This window comes from Ictalurus furcatus, chromosome 12, assembly GCF_023375685.1.
Source record: "Ictalurus furcatus strain D&B chromosome 12, Billie_1.0, whole genome shotgun sequence".
Lineage (NCBI taxonomy): Eukaryota > Metazoa > Chordata > Actinopteri > Siluriformes > Ictaluridae > Ictalurus > Ictalurus furcatus.
The window spans coordinates 14,999,099-15,012,609 of record NC_071266.1 but is presented as its reverse complement, the minus strand read 5'-3'; positions in this window follow the sequence as shown (position 1 = coordinate 15,012,609).

Genomic DNA, 13,511 nt, shown 5'->3' with positions numbered 1-13,511 from the left:
ATCTAGCTGTCACTATGTTCTTCAGTGACACTGAGCTAGTTCACAGCTTAGCTATTAAAAGTGCAAACTGCTGACTTGTTTCTTTTCTGTCACACTCAGGTCAGTGTTTGCGCAGGCAGGTTACATACATTCAGTAGTGGGAAATAAGCCTCCACTGCCATATTGTACCCAGAGTCAGACGGATAAATAAAGACAGACAGACTGCAGACTCCCTATATGTAAACGCTGAGGGCAAATACCATACTATTCTGGTCTGTGTTTATATTTATGAGTAAAGTTTTGTTCGGTGACATCTGCATTTTGATAAAGAGAGGAAAGAAGAGAAGTCACTTCCATTCAGAGAGTTTTTAGTCAGAAGCCAATAACTACAAGTACAAAACTGCCAATAATCATTTTAAGAGATTTCTATCACTGTATATTGTGTATAGTGTGTGATTTAAATGCATGCATTTCAACACAAGCCTCATCGTTGTCTGATCTCTGTCTGCTCTTACATCGGTCGGGAAATGCTGTAATGTCTGATTCATTCAGTGAGTTCTGTTGACTGAATTTCTTGTGTTATTTGATCATTTAGAAAAATTTTTTATCTTTATGTATGTTATGTAAGAGCTCTTGGCATGGAGCTAGCCAGCGCATGAGATTTATCACGTAAGAACTATGTAGATAAGCACATGTAGCTAGCATTGTTTTTGATATCTTTAATCAGACTGACTGTTCAACTGAGCTTATGACTAACACACCAAAGACACATGGAATACACATTTATGATGATTTGAATCCCTACCCCTACCCCTAAAAATATATAATATAAATTGAGCCACACAATAGTTAACATTTGAACATTTGAAAATCACATTTTTAGTTAAAGCACTGAGCAAATCCTAAAACACACACTCCTCACAGACCAAAAGTAGCAAGGAGATTGGTGGTGAGTGTTGAGTGAGTGAAGGAGGAGGAGGAGGAGGAGTGCAGCCTTGAAAAAGGCTCCAGCCGCTACAGGTGCAAGCTGAACACCAGATGACCTTAATGGTGCATTAAATCCAGATGCTTAAACAGACTTAACATCAATCCCCTGCCACCAACCTCAGAGCCACACACAGTGTGTGTGTGCACGTGTACGTGTGCGTATGTGTGCGTGAAATGACTGCGTATTGACTGTGACTAATATGCAGACTGTAGGCACAGGGCTTCTGTAGTAAACTCAGATGGGAGGGGCATCCTGAAAGAGAGCATGGGAATGGGTGTCCAGGATGGGATAACCAAAATATCTTGTCATCATCTGTGTGTGTGTGTGTGTGTGTGTGTGTGTGTGTGTGTGTGTGGCTGAGACATAGGGAGAACAATAGCACTTGGCTCACAAACAGGAATTGTCTATATCCTGAGCCAGAGACCTGAGTCCACCTTCTTCACACACACACACACACACTCTCTTCTCTGTGCCCTTTGCTCATATGAGGATGTCACATGTATGCTTTCCTCCAAAGTTAAACCCCAGCTGTGCCAGCTGCTATTCTAACAGCGGAGCAAAGGAACACCAGCAACAAAGGAGGGGAGAAAAATGGAATATATATATATATATATATATATATATATATATATATATATATATATATATATATATATATATATATATATATATATATACACATTGCTGTGAAAAAAGCATTTGTCCTCATCCTGTATATCTCATACTAAATTGTTTCAGAAGTTAAAACAAAATTGATGATCAAACAAAGACAACCTGAGTAAACACAAAATACAGTTTTTAAATGATAATGTTATTTACTGAAGCAAAGTTATGCATTACCAACTGAGCCTGTGTGAAAATGTGTTTGCCCCCATAGTTGCTAATTTCCCAAATCTATGAAATTGCATTCATAATGGCTAGACACACCCAGGCCTGATTACTGCAAACTCTGTTCAATCAAATCAACACTTAAATAAAACTTTTTCAACAACATGAAGTTGGTTAAAAGATTTTAAGTTTAAGGAGTAAATTAGTTTTTCACATTGATGAAACTTGTTAGATAACTTTTTTTTTTGTCCATAAAATAAATAAATCAGTAAAAATTGTTTTGTGTGTTTACTCAGGTTGCCTTTGTTTAATGTTGTATTTCGTTTGAAGATCTAAAACTATTCAGTATGAGATATACACAAAAACAGAAGAAATCAGGGTGGGGCCAAATACTTTTTCACAGCATTGTATACTGCCATGTGCGCAGAGAACATAGCAGGTTCCAAGGAGAAATGTTTGGTGTGAAAAATATTAAAGCTCGGAATAGGACAGTGATTATATCCACAACTAAAAACAGCCCAAAACAGTAGCTTACAAAGAAGGCTTTAAGGGAGTCAAGAAAGACTTTTTTGGGAACAGGAATGCAACATGAAAACAGTGATGGCAATAATCAATCCATCACAGATAGTTCAATAGTATAATAATAATAATAATAATAATAATAATAATAATAATAATAATAATAATAATAATAATAAGAAGAAGAAGAAGAAGAAGAAGAAGAAGAACAACAACAACAACAACAACAACAACAACAACAACAACAACAATAATAATAATAATAATAATAAGAAGAAGAAGAAGAAGAAGAAGAAGAAGAAGAAGAAGAAGAACAACAACAACAACAACAACAACAACAACAACAACAACAACAACAATAATAATAATAATAATAATAATAATAATAATAATAATAATGTAAGTATTATTATAATCATTCATCTCAATCATTTCCGAAAATTGTAATCATAATGTATTCCTACATAAATGAACACACAGAATGACCTTTAAAATGAAATTTATGGAGCACACAGAGACATTTATAGTAATAATTGCATATCTTGGAGTGGGCACTTTCACATTAATTTCTCTGAAGACTTTTTAATTGGTAGCTTTTTTTAAAGTAAAAAGTCAATTCCAGGTCAACTGTGAGTAGAGACGCTGCTTCTTAAATGTATATATTAATTGTATGTATTACTTAAAGGTATGTCTTGTCAGCCATATAGTATAATTTTTTTTCTCTATTTGAAGCTCTATCCTAATTGTAAGTATTTGCAAAATTGTTTAGTTTTATCAGATTAGTTTAAGTCATATTTATTGCACCATGTACTGTTCAGAGATGTGATCTCTACGTTAGCTTGTTAGCTTATCATTCTTATTCCATTTGCAAGTTCCCAGATAATAAGTAAGCCACGCTTTGCTTTAATGGAATTCACTTGAGACATATCTAATGATTGGCAATTCACTTCAATGCCTTTAAGAATAATCAAAGTTTCCCACCTAACACTTAAACTGATGGAATTCTGTAGCGCTCATAGCGATCATTTTAACCATTTTGAAATGGATGCTCTTTCCTGAATGTCTTAAAGACAGCAATTGCTAAAAATTAGTTTACACTCAAGTCTCCATCACTAAATGGTTGATAACTTTAGCTATTAAATTTGTATGTAATAACATTTAATTGAAATTCACACACAGTATATGTCAATAATAACAAAATAATAAGTTTAAAATAATGATTAATTAGTCCATTACTTACAGATATATTCTTCTTACCATCATAATGTGTAACAGTAAAAATGTATTTCAGAACCAAATGTTAAAACAAAGAAAGATGGAGGAGCATGAGAAAAAAGGGCAGTGAGCAAGAGAACTTTAAATCATTAATTCAGTGGAGTGAAGAGAGGATGAGTGGACAGATAGGAGACTATAGGAAGCAGGATGAAAAAGGAATAACACCACAACTTTTTATTGCGATTGAGGGCATGGAATATCCAATGTCAGTGGCTCAGATATTTTTCACCACTGTATTTAATTTAAAAAAAGAAAGATTTTTTTTTTATTCATCCATATTACAAGCGAAATAAAGTGAATATAAAAAGGTCTACACACTCCTGTTAAAATTGCAGCTTTTTGTCATGTAAAAAATGGAATCAAGACAAAATAATGTCAGATCTTTTTGTTCCACTTTTACTGAGGAAATATTTAATAAACTTGACTAGATCCCCAATTTCGGCTGAAGGAAAGCAGGCCAGCACGATGCTGCCACCACTATGTTTCACTGTGGGTATGATGTTCTCTGGTGACAAGTTGTCTTGTTTTTGTGCCAAACATATAGTGTCTTCTAGAATTATGGCCAAAACTTTCTACTTTGGTCTCATCAGACCATAACACATTTTGCCACAAGGTTTGGGGTGATGGGCTTGGATGTTTTTGTTTTGTTGTTTGTTCATGAGAAAAGGCTTCTGTCTAGCCACCCTACTCCATAGCCCAGACATGTGAAGAATATGAGAGATGGGGAGTGAGCAGTACTTCCCATATATTCCTGCAGCTCCTTTAATATTGTCATAGGTCTCTTGGCAGCATCCTTGCTACATTTTCTTATTGTTCTTTAGTGTATTTTTGAGGGATGTCCTGTTCTTGATAATGTCACTGTGGTGCCTCATTTTCTCCACTTGGTGATGTTGGCATTCACATATCTATCTATCTATCTATCTATCTATCTATCTTCGAGGGTTTGAGTCCCACCAGGGCCGTGTGTGCGGAGTTTGCATGTTCTCCCTGTGCTGTGGGGGTTTCCTCCGGGTACTCCGGTTTCCTCCCCCAGTCCAAAGACATGCATGGTAGGCTGATTGGCGTGTCTAAAGTGTCTGTAGTGTATGAATGGGTGTGTGAGTGTGTATGTGATTGTGCCCTGCGATGGACTGGCACCCTGTCCAGGGTGTACCCCACCTTGCTCCCTGGGATAGGCTCCAGGTTCCCCGTGACCCTGAAAAGGAGTAAGCGATAGAAGATGGATGGATAATATAATATAATATAATATAATATAATATAATATAATATAATATAATGACACCCAGATTACACAGGCATATTCTTAAACCCAGCATTACACCAAATGTCTTTGAGTTCATTATGAGATGTTTGCAGACCTTTGTTCTTTTTTTTTTACTTCACTTTTTCTTCAAGAGCAAGCACAAAACAAAATCACAGTCTGTCTCTAGTCATTCCGTGCTTTGTGCTCTTGTCACAATTATTGGTGTTTTATCTAATTGGCACATGGTGGGGTATCACTCCCAGCTGTGTCGTGTCATTTCCACTGGCCCTTTGGCGGAGACAGGAATCGATTTTAATGAGTCCAATGTGACCTACTGTAAAACTCAGCAGGGGTAAATGGCTTTAGTCTAGACCGGAACCCAATGACCTGGTTTTCAATCATTTTTTAAAAAAATCGTACAGGTGCTGTATCAACTCTAACCATCACATGAGCATGTGGGAACATATCTTCATACACTAAAAGGAATGGCTTACTCTCATTTTTATAGCCATGTACTATGGCTATAAATTTAGGTAACCCTAGAGTTTGCAGTGTGCATACTATGTAGTTTAATAGTATAGGCTGCAGTTTTCGATGTGAGCTAGGCTTAAAAAACATATTAACTGTAATTAGGCAATCATATAGCAATCTCTGTAATGTTGATGAAAGACCATTTAGTATTGCAAAATTTTATTATTGTACACTCTTAAAAATCTGCAAATAATAATGACAGTGCATGGTTTTGGGTTAAGCGATCTAATCAAGTTGTATGGCTTTGTGTTAATGATAATTATGTTCTGTAAGTTCACAATTATTCAGGTCCTTGAGCAAAGAAGGCTGTGAAAAATTGTCTTTATTTAACCTTTTGATCTTTTGTTCAAAAATACTTTGCTGTTATGGATATCAAACAATTGCAAACAAAACACAGCTTTTATCTTAAATAAATATTTGTTAAATATTAGGTGTGCAACAATTATTGGCAATCTTTTAATCAATACAATACTTTGTCCTACCTCCCTTTGCCAAGATAACAGCTCAGTCTTCTCCTATAATGCCTGAGGAGTCATTTAATATCTGTTGATATTTGATAGAGTCCATGATGCCATGTATCCTCTGGCAGAAAAACAGCCCCAAAACATTAAAGAGCCACCACCATATTTAACCGTGGGCATGAGGTACTTTTCCATATAGCTACCTCTCTGTGCGCACTAAAACCACCTCTGGTGTTTATTGCCAAAAAGCTATATTTTGGTTTCATCTGACCATAGAACCCGATCCCATTTGAAGTTCCAGTAGTGTCTGGCAAACTGAAGATGCTTGAGTTTGTTTTTGAATGAGAGTAGAGGCTTTTTTTCTTCCAGACAACTTGTGGTGATGTAGGTGAATTCAGATTGTAGTTTTGGAGATTTTCTGACCCCAAGACGCAACTAACTTCTACAACTCTACAGCTGTGATCCTTGGAGATTTTTTGGCCACTCAAACCATCCTCTTCACAGTGTGTTGAGACAATATAGACACACGTCAAATTCCAGGTTGATTCATAACATTTCCAGTTGACTGTAACACTCCTTTTTTCTCATGTATGTTGTGACTAGTTTTGTTTATACAGCATTACTAAGCTAGGGCACATATTTTGTTTTCATATATTCACATATTTGTTTTCTTTCTAAATTTCCAAGTATGATCTGCTTTGCTGTTTTGACTTTTTAATAGAAAAATATGGTGGTGCAATGGGTGGCATTCCAGGGTCCCTGGTTCAAATGCTGCCTTCACTATCGTAATTACAAGGTGAACACACATAAACAGAATCACAGTGTTGTTAATTATTGCCCTAATTGCCCATATTGCTTGGGGTATTTTCTTATAGCCACTTCCCATTTTGTGAAGCTCAACAACCTTTTGCCACACATCACAGCTATATTGCTTGGTCTTACGTTGTTATGAATGACTAATGTAATTTGGCCTATGTGTTACCTCATATTTATACCCCTTTGAAACAGGAAGTCATGATTAAACAATTTCCTGTTCCTAGTCACCAAGGTGTACGAAAAAAATGTAAAATATCAATGGGAATATAGTTCAAATATATTTTTAAACAATAAAAAAAAAATTTCACAGCCTTCTTTGCTCATATTTACTAAGGGTGCCAATATTAGTGGAGGGCACTATATGACGTAAGAATGAATCAGCGTCATTGAAAAACTATTCTGTAACAGAGTGAAAGAAATGATGAAGGCCTGTTTGACTGATTTCAGGGTGTAGTGGTGAATATGCCTGCTGCAAAATCCTCTACATGACTGATTAAACGCAGACGGTAGTATATTTGGGACACAGGTCGCTTACAGCAGAGCTTATTGACTGTCACTATGTAAGGTGAAAATAATGGGGTCAGCATGTGCCTATGCTTTGTGCAGTCGTCCACACAAAACAGTTATCAGAGATCATGGGGACAGCTCTTTACACACAAAAAAATAATAATTTGTTGAATTTTCCTGTACTCTTTATAGACTTAATTACTGTACTTTTTATAGACTAAAATGAATCGCTTGCTTTCCTTTTCTAGTAGCCTACTGTATTGCACCCTCGGTGCAATATTTTTATGCAGACTTTTAATCTCTCACAGGCTTTTGAACTCAGATAACAGCATTGTAGTGATGATCATTTAAAGTGTCCAGTAGTTTGAGTGATGAATATTGCTTTATAACATCTAATTATTATCAGTGTGGCGCAGTGACAAAGCAGGTAGCGTTGATGCTCTTCCAAGACCCCTGATTCAATCCTGAGCTTATTGGGAGACTGTCTGTGCAGAATTTCACATGTTTTCCCTGTGTCCATGTGGGTTTCTTTCAGGTTCTGTGGTTTCCTCATACCGCCGAAATACATGCCAGTAGGTAGATTGGCTAAGATAAGTAGCCCTTAGGCGATTATGAATGAGTGTGTGAATGTAGGATAAAGTGATTACTGAAGATGAATGAATGATTATTATCATTAGTTTTTGAGGTTTACATTTGATCAAAATTAGGGAATTGTACTGGAAGATGGTTATGCATTCATGGCTATGCATGGATATTTCATTCATTCATGTTTTTTCAGTATTTGCACTATCCAGCTCAAATAATGTTCTGGAATGTGGGATCTACCCAGACACAGGAAGAATATGAGAAAGTCTACATATACAGTAACCAAAGGTCTGGATCAAATCACAGACCCTGGATCCTTGTGGTGACGACATTACCCACTGTACCACCATATCACCTCATAAATTAGAATAAAGTTAGACTTCTTTCTTAGCCTTTAATGGTCAAATTGCCATTGAAGAGAATATATTCTTTATTGATGTATATGAATGACAACGGGGGGCATGGTGGCCTGTTGCTTCACACTTCCAGGATTGGGGGTTTGAATCCTGCCTCCGCCCTGTGTACATGGAGTTTGCATGTTCTCCCTGTGCTTTGGCGGTTTCCTCCAGGTACTCCGGGTTCCTCCCCTAGTCCAAAGGCAGGCAATGTAGGCTGACTGGTATCTCTAAATTTGTCCGTAGTGTGTGAGTGTGTGTGTGATTATGCCCTGTGATGGGTTGGCACCCAGTCCAGGGTGTCCCCTGCCTTATGCCCCGAGTCCCCTGGGATAAGCTCCAGGCTCCCCGCGACCCCGTGTAGGATAAGCGGTATGGAAAATGGATGGATGAAGGTTTGTGGCTTGTGAACTTGATAAACAACAACCATGAATTTGGTGTGCTTATATACACTCTATGCTGACAACATGGTTACTGTATGTTAGTCTTGCACATCTGACTTGCATTGTGAATGGCTCATGCTGAACAGGACCATATGTAACCTACAGCCTCCTCAGAACAAGAGGCCAACTGTTCAGAATGCAAAACATACAACCTCGGTAATGTGCAAACCACGCAGATCTGAAGGATTATGTACTCCAATTATGTTTCAGAAATATGAGAGATGTTATGAGTTTAGCAGAAACGTGTCTGTGTGGTCTTTACTGTCTATGGCTAAATGAAGTAAATGAACCAGGCCTGTTGACCTTTAGCTAAAGAACTGAAGTGTATATGTATGCTTAAGCCTGAAATCTTGTAAATTCCACCCAATAAAACAACTTGTGGATGTCAGATACATAGTTTATACAAGACCAGTTTAGCAGGAACGATATGTAACACACAACAGACCATGTGGTTATACAAAAAGAATGCACTTTGGGGTGGTAATGTGATTAGTGCCGATTATATCTCGTATAACCACATAGTCTGGAGTTTGTTATTCCACGTGTACCACAGCGATTTGCAAATGATTACAATGTTTATTAATGTACTCCACGTCGCACATTTTAACTGTTATAATTAAGATTTAATGTTGTGGAACATCTGAGAGACAATGTAGTTCCTGTTACCTGCTATTTACATCATAGTCATGATAAACATTCCCTCACCAACATCTCTCTCTCTCTCTCTCTCTCTCTCTCTCTCTCAAAAAAAAAAAAAAAAAAAAAAACCCAAAAAAACACAGATTGTCATTTTACTGAGAAACCAGAAATCATAAACTCATAAACTTTCCTGAGCTGGGAAACTTTGTTAAAAAAATCTTTGTTAAAAAAATCTTTGTTATGCAACACGTTTTTAATAAATCCTTCATTATTGGTCTTAGATTATGTGGAGAGTCCCCCACACAACTCCCTGTGTATGAGCTGTTACTATAGAAACAATAAAGTAGAACGAGTGCATTAATATTAACCTGTCGTTCATTTTACAGCCAGACCTAATGTCCAAGCTGTGGCATTCATAGACATATAACTAGACGCCGCATTGGCCACTGGATTGTATGTCAGTATCGTCGCCATATTGGCAACAGTAATAAGTCTCAGCTTATATTATAGTTTATATTATAAACTAAATTGCCCAATTGAGATTTTCATCTATACTGCAGTTTTTCTCCAAACCGACTTTTATGACAAGCTCCTCATTTTGGCTGAGTGACTGACATGTGAATCTTGGTAAATGGTAACTGGTCTGCACTTATATAGCGCTTTTTTAACCTTAGCAGTTCCAAAACACTTCACACTGGTTCAGCCATTCACACACACACACCAATGGACACAAAGCTGCCATGCAAGGAAGGAACTTGCTATCGGGAGCAACTTGGGGTTCAGCGTCTAGCCCAAGGACACATCAGTATGTGGAGTCACGTGGGCCAGGAATTGAACCGCTAACCCTACGATTAGCGGACGACCTGCTCTACCACCTGAGCCACAGTCACCCAAATCTTGCTGTAGTTAGTTGGCTGGCTAAGGTTTCTCACACTCACACTTTGGGGTTTCCCCAAAGAGAAACATTGGGAAGGAGGTAGTTGGAAGTAGCTGTAAGAAGGGAAGGTGTTTCTGCCAGTGAGTCCCCTGTACTATGCAGTGAGCACTTCAAGCCTTCAGCTCAGACTGTCAGGATTAGAGATGGAGATAAACCATCTGTCTTCAGTTTCCCCACTCATCTCCAAACAGTAGGTGTATTGATATAATGATTTAATAGCTTGTCATCAAATCGTGGCTCACTGTTGTCGTTATGATGATGATGATGATGATCATCATCATCATCATCATCATCATCATGATCATTATGATCATCATCATCATCATCACTGTTTCAGGGGGTTTACCACTGTAATTGTAAATGTTTTACCATAAAGGTTTATCTTATAATTATCTTTGTAATTGTTTGTTTTGGAGTATATCTGTATCCTTTTATTGCTAATAAAATATAGAAAGCAGACTGACTGCCAGTGTCTCACCATTTGATTTGTTTTTGCCGATTTTGTTCCATTTTGGAACAATGATAGTCTATTATTAGTACATAAAGATGCACTATTTAGATTTTTTTCAGTATTTAAAAATGAATGAGCTTTGTTAACATAATTCTGTCCTGGAGCAGAAGAAAAGCTAAAGTCGTTGAAGTCAGAAAAAGTGGTTGAAGTCAGAAAAATCCATTTCCACAATGAAAAAAACTCTATGCACATTTCATGTACATGAAATTATATTACATTAGGGACGTCTCAGCATTTATTAACCAAGAAAAGTAAGCCGGATCTATGCTTGACAAGCACTAGTTTTCACAATTAATGATGACAATGAATACTTTTCCAAGTTTAACTATCGAGATTCTAAGTAACTTGAGACAGAACTTTTTTCTACTCCACATAGATCATAAACCACTGAAATTGGTTGAGAAATGTAAACGTTATTGTGGTTTTTATCGAGAAAAACCAAAGCTCCCCCGTTTACTTGTATTTGTTTATAGGGTAGTCTTGCCCGGATCAATATGGCGAATACGCTGGCATATCGCAGCAATGGGCCAAAGCGGCCAGTGCAGCGTCTATATATGTATATGGTGGCATTTTACAGAAGTAATGCACACTTTTTGACCAATCAGAATCATGAATTCAACCACGATGTGGTATAAGAATATATGCTTTATTGTGATAGACAATTAAAGATGACTATATTGTTTGTTTTATATTATGGCAGAATTTGCATTTGCTGTTTTGCTAGATTGATATTGCAGGAGGCTGTTTTTATGTGAATGGAACCTTAAATACATTATTTGTGAACATTCAGACTAAATCCAGATGACGAATTCCAGTTTCTGTGGCAAGAATTCATGTCATTCTCATGAAAAAAAAAGTATACAGAGTACTAAAATCATATTTAAAGGTTTTTGAATATTTTGCAAGGCATACCAAAGACATTTTTTTTCTTCCAATGTTACAGCATTCTAGAGTATCACAGCCCTGTGGTGTAGTGGTGCAGATACGCATAATGTGTTAGGACATTTTGTGATACTCTCTTCCTGACCTCAGTGCTCCTTTCTCTCTCGATCCCTGTGGCACCTGCCAACATTTGACCTTTGACCCCTACTGACTAGGCAGCCAAAACAGAAGCATGTGCTGACTGTGAACTCCTTCTCTCTTTCTCATTCTCCTACCCAGAGGACAATTCTTTTGACCCTTGCAACCTATTACTGTCCCAATATGCCTTATGTTTTCTACACCTTTATCTTTCTCTCTCTTTCAGTCTATCCATCTCTGTCCCCCCAATTTTTTTCTGCATCAGTTTCTCTGTCCACCCCTCACATTTTCTCATTCATCTCTTGAAGTGTTTCTCTTGGCTTCTCCTTCTCAAGCGGTCAGCTAAGTGTAGCTTTTTGTGGTGTAACTGTATCAAGTAGAACAACAAAACAACATTAATAATAATAATAATAATAATAATAATAATAATAATAATAATAATAATGTTGAGGCTTTAAATGTTTTTTTTTTAATCCAAACTTTTAAGCTTCAGCTATGTTGTTATAAATCTTCCTTTGCCTTTGTTGCTGTCTGTCTCTGTTTCTCTTTCACTCCCTCTACCTCAGCACAGTAATGTAGGCACCGCTGGCCTCTTTACGTAGTTATGTACCTCCAGTTGACTCTGAGTCCTGCCCTGCTATGCATTTTTCTTTTCACTTTCCCCAGGACATGGAATTTTTACGGTCGTCATGATCCAGCGCAGCGTGTTTGAGGAGTGACTAAAATATGCCTAAAATACACACTGAGCTGCATAAAAGATACAGACAATGCACCATTTCCTTGTATTTGTTCAGCAGGCCTTTTCTTACTGTACTGCATTTCAGTGTCTCTTCTTTCTTTTACATGCAAATACTCACTGCAACCCGTTCAAGCTTATTATACAGAACTGTACTGAGTTCCAGGTTCAAAACCCTATAAATTGTTTAAACTGCTCTAAGATCAGTAGAAAATGCCAACTCTGACTTGTTTAACCTGTTTGGAATGATAAAATCATTAAAAAAAGTGATTTATCTCTGAATATTAGATACAGTATACTGCAAAAGTCAAACATCACCCTACTGTTTTTAAATGGCCACTCAGTACAATTAATTTACAAATAATATTTACATATTTCATAGTTGTTCATCTGTTGAACACCTTTGTGTGAATTTCTATTAAATTAATTTTCCTAACATTACCTTTCATAATTGTTACTGGTCATACATCACAATGGAATTAATGTACTGTACATTAACCCTTCATTACTGAATGGCCATTTGATTAAAAAACAAAAGGGTGGTCTCTGACTTTTTACACAGTACTCTACCTGACTAATATTTCACTGTTATCACAATACATTATCATGGTGCTTTTGCTCAACACTCATACCGTGCTTCAGAAAGGGTCATAAATCAGGTGGTTAACTCGGTGGTCAAACCAGGTTATATTTGGTGAAAGGAAATATGCTTAGAAGAAATCAATATTTACACTGGTTTTTAAAGGCATTTTAGGAGAAAGAATGAAAATATGCGATTTGGTGAAGCATGTGAAGTTGGAACATAGTGTTGTTTTTTTCTCAGAGGATGATTCAGAACGATTGTTTATATAACAGATTGCTGAACTGCTTCACTGCTCATTCCTAGGAACAGGGAGTATGGGATGTTACACTGCCTAACCATTATCATATTTGGAAACGTTGTGCATACTGTCCATATCTGGAAACCTGACTGAATAGTATTCACTATATGACCATCACATCCATATGTGGTTCTTCCCCAAACTGTTACAACAAAGTTGGAAGCACACAATTGTATAGAATGTCTTTGTATGCTGTGGCTTTACAATTTCCCTTCAC